The following is a 15,784-nucleotide window of genomic DNA, read 5'->3' as shown; positions in this document are numbered from 1 at the left end:
TTATTTCCTTTATCTTGATCAATTTAACTTAGTTAGTGTTTTACAGGTGTAAATGGAGTCTCAAAGACCAAAAATGGTTAAGGAAGGCACAAGTGGCGCAGAAATGAAGAAAAATGAAGAAATGGAAGTTCTCCCAGTTTGACTAGGAAAAGGAATCCCAGTTGAAGTAGGAGTCTGAAGCTGACTTGGACTAGGAGTTCTACTTGGACAAGGAAACCCAATTCTACTCAGATAAGGAATACTAGTGTGACAAGGAGTCCCTGTGGGATAAGGATTACTCAAGAAGGTTCCGGAAGAGTGTAGAAGCATCTCGGAAAAGGAAGCAGTATCCAACTAGGAAACCTACTTGCATATGGAGTTCTACTCATACTAGGAGAGCCTTGGAATGTTCATGAAGTATCTAGAAGTCTCAAGAATGGTCATATGCCGTGCACATGGAAGAGGAAGCAACAAGGAATTCGGATTTCAAAGCAATATGGAGTTTGGATTTCTAGTTGAGTATGGATTGGAATTGCCATGAGATTCTTGAAGGTTCTAGGGAGTTCTTGACGTTTCATTCTTCAATAAGGCGTGGAAGACATGTGAAAGGCATGTGATGTGAAGGGAAATCGAATTAGACTTAAGTTGTGCTTTAAAAGTCAAATCCATTACAGATTCGGATTACTGCCTGTGCAGATCAGTCAACTTCAACGGAGCATAGAAAATCGCTCAGAGCTCATAAAATTATGATCTTTATATGGTTGGAAAGCTACAGATGTCTAGTTTCCAGAACATTTTACATCTCGTCGATATCTATTTTCCAGAGGAAGTTATGGCCGTTTTAGTGGACTGAGGTCAATCTTGCCGGAAATCTGCTTTGTGCCAAACAAGTCCTAGATCAACACAAACTTGGAGAAGTCAAGTAGAAACGAATTGGGAGTGCCTTGGGACGTTCTACTATATATACCTTGTGTATTAGACGTTCATGGGTAACAATTTTCTCCACAATTTCGTATTCTCACTTGTTCTCTCTAGTTTTCAGGTTTTCGCAATCTTCAAGGAGAAAGGCCGTGACCATCCACCTTCCTAGCCGTGATCTTCACTTGTGCACCATCTTGGATCTGCTTTGGACCTTGGGACGTGATCAAGGGTTGTCCACACCATAATCTCATCATAAATTTTTACGGTTTTTGCTTTCTTGTAGTTAGAATTTCTGCTTTGGAAAATCTGTTGTGTAAACCGAAACTATGATGTGACAAAACTATTTTCGAAGTATAATTTTGATGTTCTTTTCATGATTGATGTGTTTATGTGTTCTTGATCTTGCTTGGTTGCCGAATTGTTGGAGTGATAATCTGATTTTGTGCTTAACTACATGTTAACGATTCTCTAAGTCTGACAAACAATTAGGATGACTTGCATGTAACTTGCTAGTAATTAGGTTTTATGCTTTGTAAACCCTAATTCGAAATAAGTAGTAAAGGCTTGCTTTGAGTCGAAATCTGGTTATGCATGCGATGAATTGACTTGCTTTGAGTGCTTGGATTTGCATGTTTATCGATTCTTTCTTGAACTTAATGATTTGAAAACGGATTTTCAAACACAGTTTCTTTGATTGTGTGATGTCTTCTTTTCAAAATAAAATTGATTTGGTGCTTTGCTATTTCGATTTAACTTAAGAAAGAAAGTTAAAAGAGACATTGGTTGCTTTGATCTTTGTGTCTTGGTTGATAACTCTCCACGGTAATTGAGAAAGATTAAGGGATGCATGAAAGATGGATCTTGATTGGTTCTTGATAAGTTGTTCTTCGAAAATCCTTCTTTTCCCACCTATGTAAATAAAACGTTTTTAATCTTTTAATGTTTTAGAAAATTTCTGTTTTTCAATCTTCAAAAACCCCCCTTGTTTCGTTTGTTATGTGTTTTTGTATATTTGTAAATAATTAAAATTAACTTAGAGTTTTTAGGTAGCATGTTAATATAAATAATAAAATAAAATAAATAAAAAAATGTTTTTTAAAATTCGTGAATAGTGTCTCCGTGAATAGTAAATATGTGTTGGTGTTTTCTAGGAATTAATTTGGTGTTTTTTAGGGATTTGTTTTGTGTTTTTTAGGTGTTCCTATTTTTTAGGGATTTTCTTGGTGTTTTTTAGGGATTTTGTTTTCTTGTAGATTAAGTAATTCTAAGTAGATAATAACTAGTAATCCTTGTTGTATATGGATTCCCAATGTGATATGGACTTGTAAATTGTGTATAAATAGGAGTAGGATTTCCAAAACCTTTTCTAACTTAGTTTTCTCTCTAATTTTCGATCTTATATATATATATATACTTGTATATTTTTGTTGCTCTCTCATTCCTTTGCTCTCTAATTCGTGTGAATGTATGTATGCTCTCTCTCTCTAACTCTTTGTTGTTTCATAATTCTTTCCTTGTAAACTTGTAATTTTCGTGTAAACTTGTAAATGTTCTTATAATTTTTGTAACTTGTATATTGTTTTATTAATTTGTTCTCACATGTTAGCACCCTCAATCCCCGGTTTTGAACGATACCCTATTTGGTCTATACTAACGATGATATTTTTCAGGGTTTAAATTGATGATGCATTTGCACGTATCAGGTTCGAGCCGACCGTACGACCTCGACCTCATTCCCATTCCACAAAACAAGAAGTTGGTGTACTGAAGACGGGATACAAGTATTTTGGTGGATCCAATCACAACCCAGTATGGCAGTGCATGAGTTGTTGGTGGGGATGACAAATAAACAAGTTGTTGAGCTTTTCCTTCCTACAGTTACCATCAATGGCAATGCTCCTCTGACTTCAGCCTCTTCCCCTGTATAGTCGTAAATAGAAATATCAGTTGGAACAAAGCCATACCTGGTAGGGTGGAGTTGGCGTATAATGGTGCAAGGAAGGATGTTGACAGCCGATCCCCCATTCCCCCATCCACTAAAACCCTCGAAAATCGGTATCCACCTATATAAGCATCAATGAGGATGGGATCTTTGACTTGGATCATGGACTCGCTCGGCCGAGAAAAATATATTTCGGCCGAATCTCTTCCTTTCTGCACCTGGTCGGAATCATTTTTCGTTGATAACCGAACGCTAATCATATTCACCATAAAGTCACTAACGTCCCGAGATGTTGGGACAGTAGCTTCCTCGGCCTCCCTTGCCGAAGGTTGTATACTTGTCTCGGTCAAAGTATTCATGGCGGTATCAGCTGGCGAATGGGAGGTTAGGACGTCAGGAACCTGATTGACATCATCATAGTCAACTTGTTCATCATAACCCCCTATGTCATCATAATCCCCCATATCTTCATCCAATAGGCCCTCATCGTCCTCTAATAGGCCCTCATCGCCCTCCAATATGCCCTTATCATCCTGGCCATTGACTTCAGGATCTAAGAGCAAGTTCACCCGTAGTCAAAAAAAGGCAAAGTCGGGAAATCAAGAATTCGACCAGTCAAGTTACTATTCACTGCCACTGGACATGGGTTTACACCCGTTGTTTTTCTTGCCCGGTCAACACTATTCACCTTTCAATGTTCACACTTACTGTTCACGTAATTCACTGTTTAAATTTACTGTTCATTTTTTTTTACTGCTCATAGGATTTAAATATATATATATATATATATATATATATATATATATATATATTTAATGATAATAATGAATATTTATGGATAATTAATGTCATAATTATGCAATTTACTTTTTTCAAAAATATTTTTCGGTGGACAAATTATGAGCCACCGACAATTTGTCTTGAAATGAGTGAAATCACAACGGACAAATTATGAGCCACCGACAATTTATCTTGAAATGAGTGAAGGCACAACGGACAAATTTCCTTGAAATGAGTGAAGGCACAACCGATAATTTTTGAACGGACCAGATCATTTGCATACTATTCAATCTAACGGTTATTGTTGATGTAATCTTATCTAAAATTTCGGATCAGATTACGTCGAACCAGGAGTGGACACGTGTCCTCGAAGTATGATCACATTTTATGTGAAAATTGTAAATAAATTGAGCAAGAGGCAGCACACCATTCCTCACAAGCTGATATTTACAAATCTCATTCGTTTTCATATTCTCCAGATCCAACACATTTCCTCTCCTTCCCTCATTTCAATGAAGAGATTGTTGGCTAAGTATCGAAAATCTCGAGATGAAGATCTTGAAGAGCTGTGTACGACTAATGCTCTTGTGGTAGCAGCAGTCGCTGAAGCTGATGCTTCGTCCGGATCACGACGACGGGGTTCTCAACCTGGGCGTGCACCGAATGAGGAGCGATTTAGGTAATCAAGAGGGAAAAACATGATAATTGAGGATGAAAGACCAGATGACAGCGATGATGATTTGGAGTCCGATGAAGAAGAGGATAACAATATGAGGCCCAGGTTGGCCCAGGTTTGGGAAGGACCGACCGGTGAAGACTTCGATCTTGTTGGTAGAGATGGTTATTACTTCAACGGATTCATGGATCGATATGATGCCATTAGAAGTGCAAACAGTCACTCAAACCTTCAAGAAGATTTGATAGAGCATTTCTGGAATGTTCAAGGCAACATGGAGATCTAGATCATAATATAGAATTTTTGGAATAATAGGCTAAATATCTATGTTTTGTTATGTTTGTGTGCTTTGAATTTGGTTTGTATTATGTTTATTATGTGCTATGATTTTGATAAGAGGAATGTGCTTTAATAAGAGGAATTTTCAAATACAACTTTTATTTCATTAAATAGTCGCTTACATAAATGAAAAACTAGGAATAAGTACAATACAATAACACAACATGCATAATCACCTAATTATTCAAATCATGATCCTCATCCTCTCTAGGAATCCAATTTGTGTTTGAAAGTTCATCATTAGGGTTAGGGTGGGTGGAATCACCCGTAGAGAAAGGTGAAAATTGTGGTTGTGTAGGATATCCCCCGGGGTAAGGTGGTTGCGGATAGTATCCACCGGGGTAAGGGGGTTGTGGGAATCCACTGTTGAAAGGAGGTTGTGGGAAAACACCGGTGAAGGGAGGTTGTGGGAATCCATCGGGGCAAGGTGATTGTGGGTATGCACCGGGGTAAGGAGGTTGTAGGTATGCACCACCAAAATTTGGTTGTGGGAATGCACCACCGTAATTTGGTTGCGGATAGTATCCACCCATAGATGGTGGCGTCTGCTCGCCAAGTTCTTCTTGCTCCGCTATCTTCTTTTGCTTTCTTGACCAATAACGCTTTCTATTTGGCGTCATTTGACTTGTATCAATCTCCATAATACGCTCTTCCCTCTCTTTATTTCGCTCTTCCCTCTCTTTAATTCGATCTTGCCTTTCTTGAAATAGGAGTTGCTCTTTTCGCATTTCGATTTGCAAGAGGATACATGCTCTTTTCTCTTCCTCTTGGAGACTTCGAGCAAATTCGTCATCGATTTTTTTCTTGCCCGCGGTTGCCTCTATTTGGTTGTTCACTATACTCTCGAGAGTGCTTGACAAAGGACTTTGATCTTTCGCTGCCTTCTTTCCTTTCCGTATTGCTTCTTTTGCAGCCTTCCTTCCTTGAGGCCTCACATTAGGATCTGTAGGTTGGGCTGCAATTACCTCATCTACATCCATGTCCAAGTTGGTGGGGGAATTTTCAGCAATTGGTTGTGTGTGCGTATGTTGACTTCCTACATTTGATGTTCCTCCGGATGTATGGCTAGGGATGTCTTTAAATTGTGCAAAACCCTCCACAACAGCGTAACTATCAAAACTCTGAAACAGGTGTCTTTTGGTCTTCCCTTTTTTCTTCATCCCGTTAGGCCACAATTTCTGTGCTTCATCTTGCTACGTAATTAAAAAAATTAATAAAAAATGCTATTAGTACAAATATAAACATCGTTGTAATTACATCATTATTTATCAACTCATTATTTTAATTATAAAGAAAAACAATTACTACAATTAAAACGATATTATAATTACTACATTATTTATCAAGACATATTTTACTATAATGTATCAACAAATTAAATGATTTATCAAAAAATATAAAGGTCATAATTTTAATAAGAATGTATTTTTACCGTTTTACAACAAAAATCAATAAGTACAAATATAAACATCGTTGTAATTACATCATTATTTATCAACTAATTATCTTAATTGTAACAAAAAGCAATTACTACAATTAAAATGATATTATAATTATACATTATTTGTCATGTAATATTTTACTATAATGTATCAACAAATTAAATGATTTATCAACAAATACATACCTCATCAACCGCATTCGAACCGCTCTTGTACCAATTTTTCGCTTGCCTTAATGCACAATGCCACTCAAAGAGTTCAACCTTCAAAATTTTCCACCTTCCCTGCAAAGATTGGGTTGATCGGCTCTTGGGCCAATTTGCGTCAAAGTGTCGCTTCACGCGCAACCATAAGTCGTTTTTTTTCTGATTTGTGCCCACAGCCGGATCTTGGCTTACAACTTTCCAAGACTTGCACAATTGAACATCTTCCTCATCCGTCCATCTCCTTTTATCTTGGGTATCTTCACTTTGATCTCCCTCTTGTCCGGGCACTGGACGTGTGTTTCCCCTTTGTTCGGCCATATTGGATAATGAAAAAATTGAATGGTGAGAGCTATATGAAGAGGAGGAATGTGTAACTATGAACTCTAATTTTTTGGGTGTGAGATGTCAAGAAAATGCTAGGTATTTATAGAGAAATTTTTAGAATTTTTTAACAATTTTATTCTTACCGTTTCTTACCGTTACAATTATTGTATATACATATTAAAAACTCCACCACCGTTGGATTCTGAACATTACCGTTACAATTCATATATATACATATTAATTTATCAACTGTCGGATTGTGAACATTAATTGAAACCAACGGCCCAGATTAAAGGACCGTTGGTTTCAAATTTTCTGAACAAGCCAACGGCCCGATGCCACCTGTCCCCTGCGCCCACTCACTGTCGCTACGCGACAAAATACCAATTCAGTCTTTGGTCGGCCACATGGCGCGTTTCGATTGGTCTGTGTCCTCCACTCTGGGCCATTACCGTGTTTGGCTCTGCGCGTCACCGACTGACGTCACCCACGTTCCTCTCTATATCGAGCTGGCAGCCGGATGACTTTGGGCAAGAGTTTAGTCATGGGTCATGCAAAGCCAAAGCTTGCCCAGTCAAGCAAGGCCCGGTGAAAGCTCCATTTTCATTATACCCAGTCAACACATCATCAAAATGATGTGGCTTGCCCGGTTAAGCACACCGCTGGACTTGCTCTAAGTCATCTAAATACTGGCCTTGTTTATCATTTGTGTCAGAGTCTTCTAACCATTTAGCCAGGTCTTGGTTTGCTTGAGCCTGTTGACGTTTTTCTTCTTCTCGGACATGGTGGTCGAAACGTTTCATCAGCTTTCTTTCTTGAGTAGTCATCCCATACATCTCGACCGCGGATTGGATCTTATGGAACTTCTTCAAATATTTCAAATCTCTATCCGAGATCGGGATTTCCTCATCACCGACTTTAAGCTTAGAGCCTTCTTGGATAGCCTGGTAAGCAATTTTTAAACCAAGACTAGATTCCAAGTCCAACAGAAGGGTTGCTGACTTTGGGCACTCAGCGATCATATGTAACGTATCCATCTCCTTTTTTGTTGGTCCGTACAACGCAAGAGCAGAATTTTTCCTGTGATACTCCCTCATTCTCCTAAGTCCCTTAGCCGAAAAGGGCTGTTTCAGGTCCTTGCAAAGCTTAACTAAAGGCTCTTCATTGTCAGTCGACTCATAAATTTCTTCTTCCTCTTCCCCCGATGCCGGTGTACGTGGAGCATGGAGAATTTCCCATCTTTCTCTATCCATCTTCTCCATGCGTTCCTCAAATATGTGCGCAAGTCTTTGTTCCTCAATTGTTAGGCCGAACAATTCTTCGGCCGAGTGTACACAAAAGTATTTTCTCAAATACTGCAGATCATCTTTCGAAATAGGGAGAGAATTATAATCAACCTTTATTTCCGGATCTTCCAAATGAGCTTGGTACTTGGCTCTCAAGCCTCTTCTCACATCAGGCCCCCAGAGTTCTTCGCATCTGTTACAATCCATGCGCACCTCATTTAAAAGCTTGTTTTCCTCCTTAGTTAAACCATACCAGTCGATGGCCGAATGCAAAATATGATAGTTTAGCATTGTTACAAGTCCCTCGGCTGTAAAGGGTGGATCTCGACTCCTATCCACTATAACTAATGGTTTTGGGCAAGGGGCCTCTTTGAAGTGAACCTTCAATACCCCCTTTCTGCTAGAGTCGATTTCCATGTCTTTCGTGTCTCGAGTTGTTTTATCGACAGGAGGATCGTTGCTCTTTCTCTCGTATGTTCTAATCCTTCTCAGTGCCGTTTCATATCCGGACCTTTTAACGGGTCATGGAGGTGAAGTTCTGGTTGTCTCGCTTAGTCGGGCTTTCTTAGCCTCGGCTACTTGCTTTTGCTGTCTTCTCAATTGTGTTTTCGTCATGAGGGCAATCGGCTAGTCCCTTGAAACATGGCCATTGTGAGCCCCCGAAAATTTTGTTTAATTTTTAGAATGTAATTTTTCGCCAATAAGATTTTTCCGCAAGGTAATTTAAGTGAAGGAATTTATTTTGGAAATTATTTTGGTGTCGAGACCACCTATTGGGCCGACAATTTAAGTTTGGGCCAAAGTCCTTTCATTTGGGCCTGGATGGTACTAAAGTTCATTGCAGCAAAAAGATCGCCGAAGCAAATTTGAAAGGAGAACATTTTAACTTCGTATTTTTTTTTTCTTGTTATTTTAATTTGTCGCATAACGTATGAAATTACGTATTCGTAAGGTACGAATGTATTCGAGATTAGATTAAGATTTTGAGGCCATTAAAAGGATTAAGAAAATAGAGAAAATCCAATTTGGGTCTAGGAAACTATTTTTAAAGTATCGAGGCTTAGGACAAGCCCGGAAAAATTTTCCCGAAAGGATTCGGTGAAGTGTCGGAGAAATAAGGATGTGTGGTGTTGTAATTTTCGGATTGGGCTTGAGGAAATTAAGAGAAAAAGAAAGTTGGAGCAGCCCAAGCCCACTTAGCCCAAAAGGAGGGGCAGATTCGACTTTTCACAATTAAAATTGGGAGAGGTATATAAGGAACACATCCCTCTCAAACCCTAGCCACTTCCCTCATTTTCCTTCAGCTCTCTCTCTCTCTAGCCGAGACTCTCTCTCTCATCCTCCTTGCCGGAAATCGCCGCCGCAGTACCGCCGCCGCACCACCGCCGTCGCCGGAACTCCTCTCCTCACCAAAATTTCCAGATTTTCTCCTCTTCCTTCCCTCTTTCCATTTCTCCAACCAAAATCAAGAAATTTGGCCATCCAACCCTCCAAAAACCCTAGAACCCGAAGCTAATTTGGGGGTTTTTGTGAATTCTTCTTTCCAAGCTTAAATCAAGGTAATATCCCTCCTAATCTAGCCTCTATTCATCCGATCTACATCTATTTCTTCCAAAATCCGAGTTTTTGATTTGGGTTTGTGATTTTGTTTGCATGAACCCGATTTCTCCTTGAACCATCAAGCTAGGCTATGGGTTTGACAAGGATTTGTGGTAAGGATCTATCCATGCAACCTTGTTTCGCAATTTTTGGTTGTGGTATTGATGATGGACGGATTTGTAGGTGAAGAAGGCCATGGAGGAAGCTTAGGCCGTGAGTTTTGAAGAAGAAAGGGTAAGGAATGGGTTTTGGACAAACCCTAGAATTTTTGGAATTTATTTGGTTGATTTTGATTTTGTTGAGATATTGTTGTTGTTGGAAAAATTGTGAAAAATAGAGTTTTGAAGAGAGTTTAATTAGTAGGATTTTATTGATCTAATTTTCAAAGGATTGGAAATTGGTGTTGAAGATTTGGTGAATTGTTGTTGTGTATTTTGGCCAAAAGAAAAAGAAAAGAATGAAGAAAAGGAAATGACTTTATTTTTGAAAGAACATAAAGAAAATGAAGAAAAGAGTAAAAGTTGGATTAAATTGAGGTTTTACTGTGGTAAAGTGGTAAAAAGTGAAGAAGGTGAAAGTAAAGGTAAATTCGGTAAAAAGGAGGTAAACGGTAAAAGTGAAAGTGTGGAGGTAAAAGTCTTGGTAAAAGTAAAAATGTGAAAAAGGAGAAGTAATTGGGTAAAAGGGAAAAGTAAAACTTTATTTATAATTATTTACTTATTTATTTTTGATAAATAAGAAATAATGGTAAATAAGGGAATACTTGGTCAAAAGTCAGAAGTCAAAGTCAACGGTCAAAAGTCAACTCCGAGAGTTGACCAGGGTTGACCGACCTCGTAAAACGTGAGGATCGACTCGACTTTGGTCGCTCGGATTGACGATAGTTTAGCGGAGCGATAAGGACGTTTTTCCTTTTTAAGAAAGAAGTTGGTTTCCCAAATTGGTAAATGTTAAAAGAAGTAATTAATGGCCTCATTGAAATAAAAAAGGATTTAGCGTGTGCGATTACTTAAAGTTGATCATGATGTTTACCTGGATAATTACTTACAAACTAAGTAATGGTTTAGGAAACACGATCGTTAAGGAAGCTTAAGTGGAAAACATCAGAGTGTGGAATACGCCGGCATATTCCAGGTAGGGTGAGCTGTCCCTTCCTTGTTAGAGGCTTTTCGTTATATGTGGAATGCTCTAGTATAATATTATGTTGCCTGCAAGTACGTTTTGGTTGTTCATTAGTTGATGCCTCGTGATACATGTGTTTTCAGAACTGATAATTGCAAATTGTGAAAACCGAGGCTAGACTTGCATGTTGAGATACTGTACCCTTGTATGTGTGTACTTGTGACCTGAAAGTGAATGGGACCTAGACGCGTAGATTCCTAGGGATCCCACGGTGTCGATAACCGTGAACCTCCGGAGGGGGCCGTGCTCCTATGTTTGTCGAGAAAAAGTGAGTATAGACAGTGAACCAGTCATAGGAGACTCAGGGCCAGGAAATGGACACTTTCGCTACTTGTAGTCGGAAGTACTACAGAGTAGTTGGCCGGTTCTCATACTCAGGACGAACCAGGTCGGTCACTGATTTATTTTACTTTAGCCGGCAGGTAAGTATCTCGGAGCTCCAAGTGTGTGAAGCATACTGCACGTGTTTTATGAAAGAAAACAAATGTTTGTGGTTGCCACTTTTCTTAAAGCATTTTTCGATAAACGTGCACAATATTATGTAGTAAATATTTTCAAGTATATTATTTTTCAAACCTAGCATGGTTGGGTCGGCCCCTATTGGGCATGCGAGGACGAAAGCTCACCCCTACTATAGTGTGCAGGTTTCGAGCATGTGGTCGGGAAGCGTACAGGGGAGGCACGTGGCACGGCTTGGCGCATTTCTCTTTAGTTTTATCAAAAGAAGGTTTTGGTCCTTAATCGGATTTTGTAGTAGCTAGTTTATTTACTTTTTATTTATTTCCTACTCGTTTACAAAAATTCCGGGAGACCCGTAACCCTGGGGCGCGTCTCCCATACTTGTAGTTACTTAGTGATCCGTTTTATTTTCCAAATTAGGCTCCGATTGCAAGCCCAAAACTCTTAGCCCATTTCGAATTCCGCTTTTGAAAATGTGTTGTTAGGTTGCTAGAATGATTTGTCCAAGAAAGTGTTTTGTAAACCAACAACCTAAACTCAAAAGGCCTTGCGGTTTCGGGTTGATGAGCTATCGAGATGCCATTCGTGACATGTCGATTCCTCATTGGCTAGGAGTCGCGGCGCTGTGGGACCCCCCTCTCGGGTCACCACAGTAAGTGGTATCAGAGCTCTAGGTTCCGAAATACTTTCGAAATCGTTTTTGCAAAACTAGCAACCCTTCTCATATTTTTTCAAGTGTTGAATTTGGTTGGGAAAAACGCTCGAATTTCTTGGACATTTTAACGTATGTTGGTAAAAAAAAAATATGTTTTCGACGTCCTTCCTTTATTTTGTTCTTCCCGGAGGATACCCTATTGCCTTATTTCACTTGCAAATATTTTTCATTGAGGCTACTTCCGAGTCATTCAAAGAATTTCCAACGGATTTTAAAAGTAATGATACATTTGAGGTTCCTTGAAAAAGAATTTTGTTTGTTTCCTTGTGGTGCTTTAAAGTTTGGTTTAAATTTTAAATTGCCAATGCCGTCATGATGCCACTCGACCATAAACGCTCCAAAGGTAGTAAGTATGAAAATTGGATAAAGTGTTGGGTAAACTATTAGGGGATTGAGCATTAAGGAGTTAACGAAGTTATATTCGGTGAGTTGATACTCGGAAAAGTGGGTTAGAGATGAAGTTGAAAGGAATATTTGTGTACCCCCATGCTAGTGTTATAGAGTAAATTTTATTGATGGATTAAAGTTGTTGTACTACATATATTGTTGCACGTATTGAAAAATATAGAGTGTTGTGTGGAGCAAAGTGAAAACTTGAGTAAAAAATGAGATAATGACCCCTATATAGTCATTTGGATCAGTGGTGTTCATATTTTCACTCGATTTCCTTCTCTTTCTTCCGAGTGATGGCCCGACTGCAGCGGTTCCCCATCGATGCTCTACGAAAGAAGGTGTGATTTTCGAGTAAGGTAGACACCACTCAAGTGTTTCCCAAGTAGTGGACTAATGGGGAAACTTGTGATGGCAACACAAACATGAAATTAAGTATTGCTTGAGCCTGGTATCTCCCCAATCTTGTTGTTAATTGGTGGAACGATATGAAGCTTTGTTGCTTTGGAAACTCTAATGTTGTATTGTTGAGCTGACAAGATTACTTTGTGGGGAAGCACAAGAAATTGATGAAAGACCAGTGGAGTCACATAAACTATTCTTGAGTTGCCATTGGTCTGCATAGAGTTGAGAAAATATGTTCCCTATAATCAGGGAAATTGTTGGGAAAATAAATGATTGCGGAACCAGCAAGGTGCTTGGAAATGTTAGGATGCTTCGAGATCAAAAGGCCACGCCCTTGTGCTGGTATTAGTAGGATCACTAGTAAAGTTTCTAAGAGTGGTCAAGAAAGGATCTTTAAAGATTATAACTTTAGCAGCCAGCTTTCTTTACTTCAAGGAGTCTTTGATTGCTTTGGAGTCGATAACGCTACGAATTTCGGAACGTGGACAAGATGGTAGCACACTCTTGAAAGACAACTTTGATTACGTGGTTAGAATGAAGCTGAAATGGTGACGTCAAGGAGTATTTGAAAATTCGAAAGTTGAGTTAAGGCCTCATTCTCCAGGGATGTGGAGAAAGGCGATCAGTGTGCCATGTAGAAGTACATGTTGTGGCTTCGCCATCATGACAAGGTAAAAGACGAATACGAGTACGAGCTCGAGAATCGAGGGGACAAATTACGCATTTATCCCATGTGTTCACTTTTGAGACAAAGTATTCGTAACATTTCTTCCACACCAGGAGTTTACATTAGCTGTTTTACATTCTTGCCTCTTACTACAAAAGTTGATTTTCGTCTCTTGCATTACTCAAAATGTTTTCCTCATAAGTCAAGAGACTACACCTTAAACAATCGAGTTTTCCTTACTAAAGTGTTTTGTTTTACGAAGCTCGAACAATTTTAGGTTCTTTAGAAGTTTTACAACCTAGACTTTGAAAACAAACTCAAAACTATCTTCAAGGCTGTTTTAGCGAAATGCATTTGAAATTATTTCCTTACCTACCAAAAGGTTCTTGTCAACAAATTTTGTTCGAAAAGTACAAAAGTTGAAAATTTCCCCAAATCTGTTTTCAAGCAAAAAAAAAAAAAAAAAAAAAAAAAAAAAAAAAATTGAACTTCCGAGAATTTTACAATTTTGTCTCCGCAACTACTTCAAATTTAGTTTTATCCGACCTCTACTACTTTTAAATTTCTGAAATTTGGACGACGGTCTCAGTCAGCATCTCTACATCGAACCTACTGATCTTGATTTGGTTGAAATTGCATATCCAAAATTTTAGCCGTGAACTCATTCAAAATTATTTTCCAACTTCTTGGAAACTTGAAATGTTAAACTCATTGTGGTTTTCTTTTCTCTTTGGTTATTCTTTTCATGTAAAACTGGTGGTTGGAAGAATGTTAGTTCACCTCTGAATTTACTCAGGGCACCCATTTCGAAAGTAAAGGATTACTTTAAAGGAGAATATTTAGAAATTACTTTTTCTTGTTGTCAGACGAGGACACAAGAAAATAAAGAGCTTGTAACCGATTCAACTGTTTTGGCTTGACCAAAAATTGAAGGAGCGCTTATGACTTGATTTCTGAGTTTTGACATCAAACGAGTTCGTAGGGTGAAAATGATAGTTCAAGGTCGAGACCGTGAATGGAAATGCTACGAACTTTACAGAATTCCGAGGAGCCAACTTCGATTGGTGATCCTAGAATTTCGTTGAACCTTATCGAAAGGTATTGTTACAACTTGACGCCTTGAGCATTGGACGGTTTGTTCGGTCAATGTCAAGCGACCTATTGATTGGTGTCTCATGACGTGTTGTAGGTACATAGCTGTTGCGATTTTACAATGTGACATCAAGTTTACTGAATCGTTTGCTTGGTTTCGACGTCATATGTACAAGCTGCCACAATTGTTTGTTCATGGAGTAAACAATATCCACTAGAGCTACGAATAAGGGTGTATAAGGTTTAACAACCAAGATCGTTGATGACTACGAGGCTAACGTCAGTGATGACATCGTTGGCGTGTCATTCATGGTGACGTTCTACGAAAGTTGTTTATGTTAGACATACCGAGAAAGCTTGGTTTCCTTTCTTTGTTGCAACTCATGTTTAAGGCTCAAATTCCCGAGTAATTTTCTACCATCGTGAAATGGGAATTGAGTGTAGACGTCAATTTGTTTTCAGTGATTTTGAAAAGTAAGCTATTATTGCATGGTTGCAACGAAGTTACTATTTAGCAAGTTGCTAATCGAAAGGAAGCATGATTCACGGAATAAAGTGTATCCTATGGAATGTATAATAGGAACACTTGGTGAAGTGGTAAAGATAGCTCCGGAATGGGGATGTGAAGTTAATGGGAGTACAAATTGTGAAAGTTTTACGAATGTTATTATGTTGCGTAACTTGATGCGTGATGGAGTAATCCACGTGAATTGTTTACAAGTAACGCTTGAGAAATTCTAACACAAGTGTGTTGGTCATCTAGTTGTGCAAACGAGGTTGATAAGTGGATTTACCACTGCTTTGCAGTATGTTGTTATTGAGATTATTGGGTGACTAAGTGTTAGTCCCCGATTTGTTATAAGACTCTTTGAATTATTCGGAAAGGCTAAAATGATAATGTCTTTGTATAGGGCATTGAGCTCAGAGGAGTTGGATGAGACAATGAAATCAAATGTTTGCACATACACACACAATGTGATAGAGGAAAAGTGCAATTTGTGAAAAACAAATGGTTATAGAGTTTGATGAGGTCGTCCCCATAAGTGGAGTAAGATGTACCATGTGAATGGTAAAGGTTCAAAAAGTATCAGAGGAAGGTAAAACAATGTCTTGTGCAAACTCGAGCCCGAGGTGAAAAGAAGTAACCTCTCTTATTCATGTATTGGGCAAATTTCGAGGACGAAATTTATTTTAAGGGGGGTAGAGTGTGAGCCCCCGAAAATTTTGTTTAATTTTTAGAATGTAATTTTTCGCCAATAAGATTTTTCCGCAAGGTAATTTAAGTGAAGGAATTTATTTTGGAAATTATTTTGGTGTCGAGACCACCTATTGGGCCGACAATTTAAGTTTGGGCCAAAGTCCTTTCATTTGGGCCTGGAT

This window comes from Rosa rugosa, chromosome 2 (assembly GCF_958449725.1).
Source record: "Rosa rugosa chromosome 2, drRosRugo1.1, whole genome shotgun sequence".
Lineage (NCBI taxonomy): Eukaryota > Viridiplantae > Streptophyta > Magnoliopsida > Rosales > Rosaceae > Rosa > Rosa rugosa.
Note: the sequence above shows the minus strand (reverse complement) of the source record.